Source organism: Henckelia pumila, chromosome 2, assembly GCF_033568475.1.
Source record: "Henckelia pumila isolate YLH828 chromosome 2, ASM3356847v2, whole genome shotgun sequence".
Classification (NCBI taxonomy): domain Eukaryota; kingdom Viridiplantae; phylum Streptophyta; class Magnoliopsida; order Lamiales; family Gesneriaceae; genus Henckelia; species Henckelia pumila.
The window spans coordinates 64,918,003-64,927,088 of NC_133121.1; the positions used below are offsets into that span (position 1 = coordinate 64,918,003).

The 9,086-nt window shown below is 33.8% G+C and overlaps 1 non-coding gene across 1 annotated transcript; it reads left to right on the top strand.

Moving 5' to 3' along the window:
- Positions 1–1,581: 1,581 nt before the first annotated feature.
- Positions 1,582–1,687, top strand: LOC140885838 (small nucleolar RNA R71). The gene has a single exon (XR_012151252.1). It is a non-coding gene; the product is annotated as a small nucleolar RNA R71 (small nucleolar RNA).
- Positions 1,688–9,086: the final 7,399 nt, after the last annotated feature.

Consider the following 9,086-nt stretch of genomic DNA (forward strand, 5'->3'; position numbering starts at 1 on the left):
CATCCAGCTTCACAACTCGCTCAATCATGAATAATTTCTCGATGGGTGGATTACTTGATTTCTTGAATATGTTAAAAATAACTCTTTCTTCGTCCACACCCATCGACAACTCACCATTCTTTACCTCAATCTTGGCATCAGCAGTAGCCAAGAACGGTCTCCTCAAAATCAATGGCATATTTGCATCCTCCTCCATATCTAGCACAACAAAATCCGCAGGAAAAATATATTTATCTACTTTTACCAGTACATCCTCAATGATTCCAAACGGATATGTGATAGATCTGTCAGCTAGCTGCAATGCGATTGTCGTGGGTTTCACCTCTCCAAGTCCCAAACTCCTGAAAACAGACAAAGACATTAAGTTAATGCTAGCTCCTAAATACAAAGTGCTTTATTAAAATTAGAAGAACCAATAATGCAAGAAATCGTAAAACTCCCTAGATCTTTTAATTTTTGTGGTAGCTTCTTTTGCAGGATAGCACTGCACTCTTCAGTCAGGTTGACAGTCTCGAACTCCTCCACCTTCCGCTTCTTAGACATCAGCTCCTTCAAGAATTTTGCATAATGCGGCATCTGCTCCAAAGCATCAGCGAATGGAATATTAATATGAATTTTCTTGAAGATGTCAAGAAACTTAGAAAACTTCTCATCCAACGCTTCTTCTTGAACCGCTGAGGATATGGCAAAACAGCTTTTGGTACAGGCGGTTTCTCAGGCATAACTGCAGAACTGCTGGAATTGTTTCTAACAGATTTTTCAGACTTCACCACAATCTCTTCAGCCTCTTTATCATCTACTTCCTTTGGGTCATCAACCCCAAGTTCTTTACCACTTCTAAGGGTGATAGCCTTGCACTGCTCCCTTGGATTAACCTCAGTATTGCTAGGAAACACACCTCTCTACTGATTATTCAATGCATTCGCCAGTTGACCAATTTGTGTTTCAAGATTTTTCATAGAAGCGCTCACATTGGTCAAGTGTGTCTCCATACTATCAAGCCTATTTTCATTCCTCTTAAATCTTGTGGATGATTCTGCAATAAAATTACTCACCAAATCTTCCAACGATGCCTTAACTTCACCATTCTGAGTATTGAACTCCGGTGGAGGATTCAACACATTCTTATTGTTTGCATAGGAAAAATTCTCATGATTACGCAAACTAGGATGATACTGATTGGGTACAGGATTACCTCGATAATTGTTGTAGTTCATGTTGTTCACATAATGAGCTTGCTCCACACTCTCAAATCCATCAGCAGAATTTATGGCAGTCGCCAGCGATGCTGTCTCATTAGAACTTTGATTGCCTTTGGTTAGTGCAGCCAACTGTGTAGAAATAGTAGCCATCTGAGCAGTCAAAGCAGTGAATGCATCAACCTCATGAATTCCAGCAGGTTTCCTTATTACAGATCTCTCACTCGGCCACTGATAACTGTTAACAGTCATTTGCTCAAGCATCTCATAAGCTTGTTCAGAAAATTTAGAAAATATTGAACCTCCAGCTGCAGCATCCACAGAAATACGAGTTGGTCCATTCAAACCATTGTAGAATAATTCGATCTATTCCCAATCCGGAAAATTATGGTTTGGACACTTCCTAAGCAACTCCTTGTACCGCTCCCAAGCTTCATAAAGCTGCTCAAAATCTTGCAGTTTGAAAGTAGTGATCTCAATTTTCAGCTGAGCAGACTTGGCAGGAGGAAAGTACTTAGCCAGAAATTTAGATGCCATGTCTTCCCATGTAGTGATACTCCAAAGAGGTAATGACTGCAACCAACTACGAGCATTGTCCCTAAGAGAGAACGGGAACAAGCGTAGTCTGATGGTGTCCTCAGTAATACCATGAATCTTCACTGTGTCAGCAATCTCCAGAAAAGTACGCAGATGCAGATTTGGATCTTCAGTAGCTGCACCCCTGAACTGATTCTGCTGCACCATATTAATCAGATCTGGCTTCAACTCAAAATTATTTTCCGTGATGTTCTGCCGAGCTATCCCAGAATAATGAGTATTGATCACTGGTCGAAAGTGATCTTTGATCGGCACCGGAGAATTATTGACAGCTCTTTCCCTTTCTTCAGCCATTTGTTGCAACTCTTCTCTTCTAGCTTTTCTCAAAGCTTTAGCAGTTTTCTCGATTTCCGGATCAAAGAGCAGTGAGTCGTAACTTTGGCTTTTTCGCATAAACTTCATAGACAGGAAAGATTTAAAATTAGAACCAACAAAATAAAATAAAATGCTCTAAATCAAAATTAAGACTAATTAGCACAATTTAATATAAATCAAATAAAATTCACTCCCCGGCAATGGCGCCAAAAACTTGTTGCGTGTTTTTCGCTTGCAAGCGCACAATGTCAAGTTATAATATAGGAATTAAGTCCAAGTCGATCCCACGGAGAATGAATAAATGATATTATATCAAATATTTGCAACTAATAAAATCCTAATTCTATGTAGAGCTACGAAAATGGTTTGATTTTTATAAAACTAAAATTTGCAAGAAACAAAACTAAATAACCACGAGTTCACGAGAGAAAAATTCAATAAGCGAAGAATGCTAGAGGTTCGACTTCACTTGACTGTTCACCACAATTTATTTCTAATGATTGTTCAATTATCAATTCTTCTAGTTTATTAGCCAAGAATCTCTATTATTTTTTACTACCTCTCTCGAGTGTCAAACAAAAATTCGTATTCAATAGCAAACTCAATATGTCTATCTAAGTTCAACTATTAAATCCGGTAAATGGCACGAGAATTCTTCTAACGACTTCTATGGAGTTATATGCCTCTCGAACAATACAAATACCAAAGATGTATTTTCCTATGTCGTATTCAAAATCTCCTCTTTTGATTGATAAATTCTAAATAAAATATCATTCAATCTATGTCCAGTAAATTGAAAACATTAAAATCAGGAAAACATAAATAAACTGTGCGAAGAATTCAAATATCTCAATCATGGTTTCAAGTCAAGATCCGTCTACCTCTAGACTAAGAAATTAGTTCATAACAAATTCAAAGATCAAACAAAACTTGTTCTTCAAATAATCCATCAAACTAAAAAAATAGAGTTTAAAGAAAAACTAGAACGAAGTAAAATTAAGCTTTTCCGTCACCGGTTGCCGCTGTCTTCTGTCTTCGTATCAAATTCTCGAGCTCTTGTGAACTTCAAAACTCTCAATAGCCGTCTCTATGCTCTGAAAACTCTCTAAACCCTCGTATCCTCCCGAATAAGTCATAAAATCCCTTTTAAAACTCGATTAAAGACTTTCCATATTTTTGGAGACTACGCAGCACTGGAGCGCTAATAATTCGGCGCTGGGGCGCTCAAGTTTCGTATTTTATTTTTCAATGACGGACGTATAGCGCTGGAGCGCTGAAAAGACAGCGCTGGGGCTCTTAAGCCATGAAATTACGGGAGCTGGAGCGCTAGAAAACTAGAGCTGGGGCGCTGAAATTTTGAATAAAATTCTTTTACTGAGCTACAGAGAAGCGCTGGAGCGCTCCCAATGAGGCGCTGAGGCGCTATGCCTTTTGTCCAACGCGCAGCAATCTTGAAAAAATCATATCTTAAGTTCTAGCCGTCGGATCGAGCTGAAATTTTTACAGCAAGTTTAAAACATCCAAAACTTCAATTGGAATGGTGGAGATTGGATTTAGATATCTGTAACATTCCCAGTAATTTTCTGAAGTTTGCTGTCCCGTAATTCGGCTTTCCGCTTCTTCTTGCTACTTTTTTTCAAATCCTTGCAACTCACAAAAACAACAACAAATACGCATAATATTCACTCGATACATCACAAAATCCAAGTCAAATCATATATATATTAAGTGCATAAAATGCACTTATCAAATAAGGTGTCCAAAAAATATAGAAATATCGGACGTGAGCGACAACGCTCAATATGAAAGCATAGATATATAAACAAATATGAAGCATGCAAATATTGGTTTAAAAAAGTCTTCTCAGGGGCGCCAATCGAATATTCAGTACCGGCTGGAAGCCACTCCATACGGTACATCCACATACTTGCTCTATCACTGTAATGTTAGTCCCCGCCGTCGTGGTGTCTCTTATGATAGAAAATACACAATAAATATAGGGCTGAGCCTTCCTACCGATATGACTCATCTCTAAGGAGATACGAGTCGAATATGATCATGCATGTGAAAAATACAGTAAAACATGACACATAAAATGAAACATATAAGTGTATATATCATGTCGGCTATCTCGATAAGTACTTACGTACCTCAGCACCGGAATCTCTAGAACCACAAGTGTTGATCCAATCCCAAAAGCCAATATTATCCATATAACTATTACTGCTCTAAAGACTTAACTAGACTATTAAATACTCCCTAAGTATACTAGAGATCCAAAGTTATACATGTGTCTATCGTCAGCCCTTTGCTGTCGAAGTCCCAACTCCTGGGCAGAGCTCCGCTACGACTTCCGAAATGCCGCGCCAACTCCCAAACTCCTCCTAGGACCTAGGAATCCCCAAAGCTCCAAGAATATAGAGAGAAGGGAAGGAAAAGGTGTAAGGAAATGAGCTCTACAATCGGATGGTCTGATCCCCACCTTGAGTTCGTCCGATCTTCACCAATCGCCACGTGTAATAAAATTGTGAAATCTGTCAGAACAGCACATCGGACGCTCCGATCTCACACTTCGGATCGTTTGATCCCATCTTGACGTCATCAAGCTAACGTCACTTTGTTGACGTCATTTGGACACTTGGTTGGAATGAGTTCGAATCTTCCAAACTCTCTGATCGGACCGTCCGAACTCCCTATCCTTCCAAACCACTTCAGGGCTTCCGAACCAACAGATCGTATATTCCGATCCTAGTTCGGATCGTCCAAACTAGCCCAAAAACTCAAAATTTAGAATTATTATCTTAATCCCTATTAAACTCTTGATTTGACTAATTAACATTCCTTGATCATCTTTAGTCACTTAATCTTGTTAATTAGGATTCAGGTTACTACCTACAACTTAGCGGCTAATCCTGCAATCTTACCTTGGTCACCGCCTAATCTCAAATCTCTGAGTGAACTACCTACATATGCCCATCAAAATGGGGTGTCCAAAAAATACAAAAACACGGACATGAGCGAACTACGCTCAGCATGAGAGTATGAGTGTAAAAATACTATATGAGCATGAATGCAAGTGTACAGGATACCAAGACTCAAGGTCAAGAAACTCTGATCAAATAGACTGGACGCCAAGGTATGTAGAACTCTGTGTCGTCGCACTAGAAGGTGGATCACACACCCTACTGTGGATATCGGTGAGTTACTACACTGACCTTTTATAAAATTAGCACACGTGTCCTTTCATATGAGTTATTGGTTGAGCGCGCGCCACTCATTCGTCTTGGCAAATATTTTGAGGTTCTTTTTGCACCAAATATTCCTGTGAAATAATAAAAATACATATTTGACACCTTGATAGTATAATTTTTAAATTTATTTAACCCATAATACACAATTTTATTAAGATCCAATAATAATATATTTATCAAACATTTTTTATTTTATTAATTTTTATTTTTATTTTTATTTTAAATTTATTATTCTTAATTAATTTGTTTCTTCAAAAAATATTATTACTTTATCTTGATATCATTATTTTATTAAACTCACTTCATTTTTTTAACTTCTCCATTAAACATGCATTCATAAACAAGGATTTAAACATCTAAAAGTACCAAAATATTGAACCAAAATGATAATTTCATGCATATTAATTATTTCGATTTAGGACTATATAGTATTGAACAAAAATCTAAATTTTTTGAGAAGATACATTGCACAATTTTCATTAAATAAAAAAAAAACAAAGTGAAAATGTTTAATAAATATTTTATAATTGAATCTTAAGAAAATTATATATCATCGGTTGAAAAGATATAAAATATAGAAAATTATCCCATTTAAGTAAATAATTAAATTAGTTTTGTTTATAATTCTATAATTAATTGAATAAAATAATTTAATTTTAATTAAATTAATTTGAAAAATATTAATTAATTATCTTAACATTAGTTATACGAAATATATACTTTAATAATAAATTTTATCATTATATTATATTAAGTAATGTGTTCAATTATTTTTTAAATAAAATTTAATACATAAATTAGTTAAAATAATTGTATAAATAAACTTAATTAGAAATATTATTTAATTTATTAAGTTATTTTTGTTTATAATAATAATATCTAAAAAATTTCAAAAAAATTAATAATATGATAAATAATTAATAAAATGAAAATTGTTTAATAAATATTTTGTAATTGAATTTTAAGAAAATATTATCTATTATGGGTTGAATAAATAAAAAAAATTATACTCTCAAGAGATCAAGTACGCATTTGCAATATTTCACAGGGTATTTGATGCAAAAAAAACCTCAAAATGTTTGCCCAGTAGCATGAGTGACGCGTGTTCAACCAATCACTCATATGAAGGGATACGATACGTGTGCTAATTTTATAAAATGTTGGGATTGGAAATGTTTATTAAAAGTTCACAAGGTGAATTGCGTATTTATAATATTTTGCAAAGATATTTGGCCCAAATAACTCTATTAGCAAAATATCAAGATATAGTAGATATTGTTGAAAATATATTATTATTATTATGTTGAATATTGAATATTGAATATTGAATGTTGAATGTTGAATATTGAGTTGTAAAATGTGAAAAATTAGTGTGTTATGATGTAGATGATGATGTATTAATTTTTGGACTAATCTCAAATGTGGATCTATAAATAGGTTTTCATTTGTGATGAAAAATACAATTGAGTTGAGAGAAAAATATTATAAAGTGTAGAGTTTGATATATTTTGAGTTTTGGAGTATTTACTTTTTACCGTAAATTTTTACTTTTTCACAACACGTTATCAGCACGATCGCTCGAAGGTTCTCTATAATTTCCAACGCTCCAAAATACAAGAATAAGTTAAAAATATTCAACAAGTAAGAATTTTTATTTTACTGTTTATATATTTTTATTGTGTATATATTAATATATAATATCATGTTATGAAAAAAAATAATTTTTTTTCAAACCTTGTTATAAATCCTGGGAGGATGTTAAGACGACATCCCACACTCCCGGTAAGGGATAAGACAAGTATAAAAGTCTCTAAGGTTCTTAAACAATATAATCATATTTGTATAATTTCATGTTATTATATAAAAGGTTGTCTATGACACCGATCTTATAATAATGTGATATGATATACTATACCTGACTTTATACTAACTATATTGGTATAATTTCACAATATTATATAAAAGGCTGTCTACGACACTGACCTTATAATAATGTGATATGATATACATAATTATTTAATTTATCATTATATGCATTGCATCATTATCACGAATTTTTATTCAACATATACTCGATTTTTTCTTTATCCCCAACGGTCACAAACGGCTAGTTTTTGGCCTATAAATATGTTCACTCAAACTCATTTTCAATCACACCAAAATTCACTCTTTCTCTCAAAATATTTTCTCCTCGGTTTTTTCGAAGATGAAGATGATGACATTTCTAAGGCTATTTTTCATAACGATTATGATCATCATGCTCACGAGTCTTGTACTCACCAGCGATTTTCCACCACATACTTTTTTTCTATTTGTATACGCACTTGTAATATTCGTTCTTCCATTATTTTGTATTGTCATATTAATTGAAATTAACTAATAAAATGCATTGTTATTTTTCTAGTACCACCATGTCAAATTTGACAAAGATTGAATTTGTTGCTCTCGATATCACTAGAAAAGAACAAAGAATTGTTAATGAGAAATCATAAATCCCGACCCAATGTATCTACGGCATTTCCAGAAGCAAATGTCGTAAGTAAAAATGAAAACCAAAATCAAAGGCATAAACTAGATTTTGGTTGAGGTCGAGGATGTGGTCATGAACGTGAACGTAGAAATGATCGCGGTTGTGGTCACGGCCGTGAATATGAAAATAATCGAGATAGTTACTTCAATAACTAATCTCAAAAAAACGTCACGAACCATCCAAAAAGGCAGCATGAAAATATGAGTGAAAATAAAAATCACTCAAAAAGATATGAGAGTGTTTGTTATAAATGTGGCACTCCAAGACATTGGTCATGTACCCCTGAGCACTTATGTAAGCTCTTTAAAGTATCGATAAAAGGAAAAGAAAAAGAGACCAATTTTGTTGAAAACAATAACCATTTAAGTGGTTCAACTTATTTCAATGCTGCCGATTTTTCAAATGATTTCGAGAACATTGATTAATATATTGGTGGGACTAGAATGTAACATGCTATATTTTTCATGCATTCTTATGAAACATGCTATATTTTGCATATATATATTATTCTTGATTTTTCTTTATTGCATTTTTTAAGTATGAAAAATGCTATGAGCAAAAATAAACCCATGGAAGTTTGCATACCCGATAGTGGTACAACGCACACCATTCTTCGAGATAAAAAATATTTCTTGGAATTAAAACCAACAAATACAATGGTGAATATAATATCAGGTCCTGTAGACTTGATTGAAGGTTGTGGAAAAGCACATTTTTTGTTACCTAATGGTACAAATTTTTTTTATAAATGATGATTTATATTCACCAGGATCAAAAAGAAATTTGTTGAGTTTTAATGACATATATTCTCATGGGTATGATACTGAGACGATAACTGATGGAAATCAGAAATATATGTATCTTACCACATATAAATCAAGAAATAAATATGTGGTTGAAAAATTATCAATGCTCCCGACTGGATTGCATTATACACATATAAGGTCAATCGAATCAAATATGGTGGTTAATAGTTCTTCAATATTAACCAATTGGCATGATCGATTGGGACATCCTGGTTCAATAATGATGCGAAGAATTATTGAAAATACGCATGGTCATCCGTTGAAAGACCAGTAGATCTTTCAGAATAATAAGTTTCAATGTAAAGCATGTTCTCTTGGAAAACTTATTATAAGACCATCGCCAGCTAAAATCCAAACAGAATCACCCATATTTCTTGAACGCATTCAG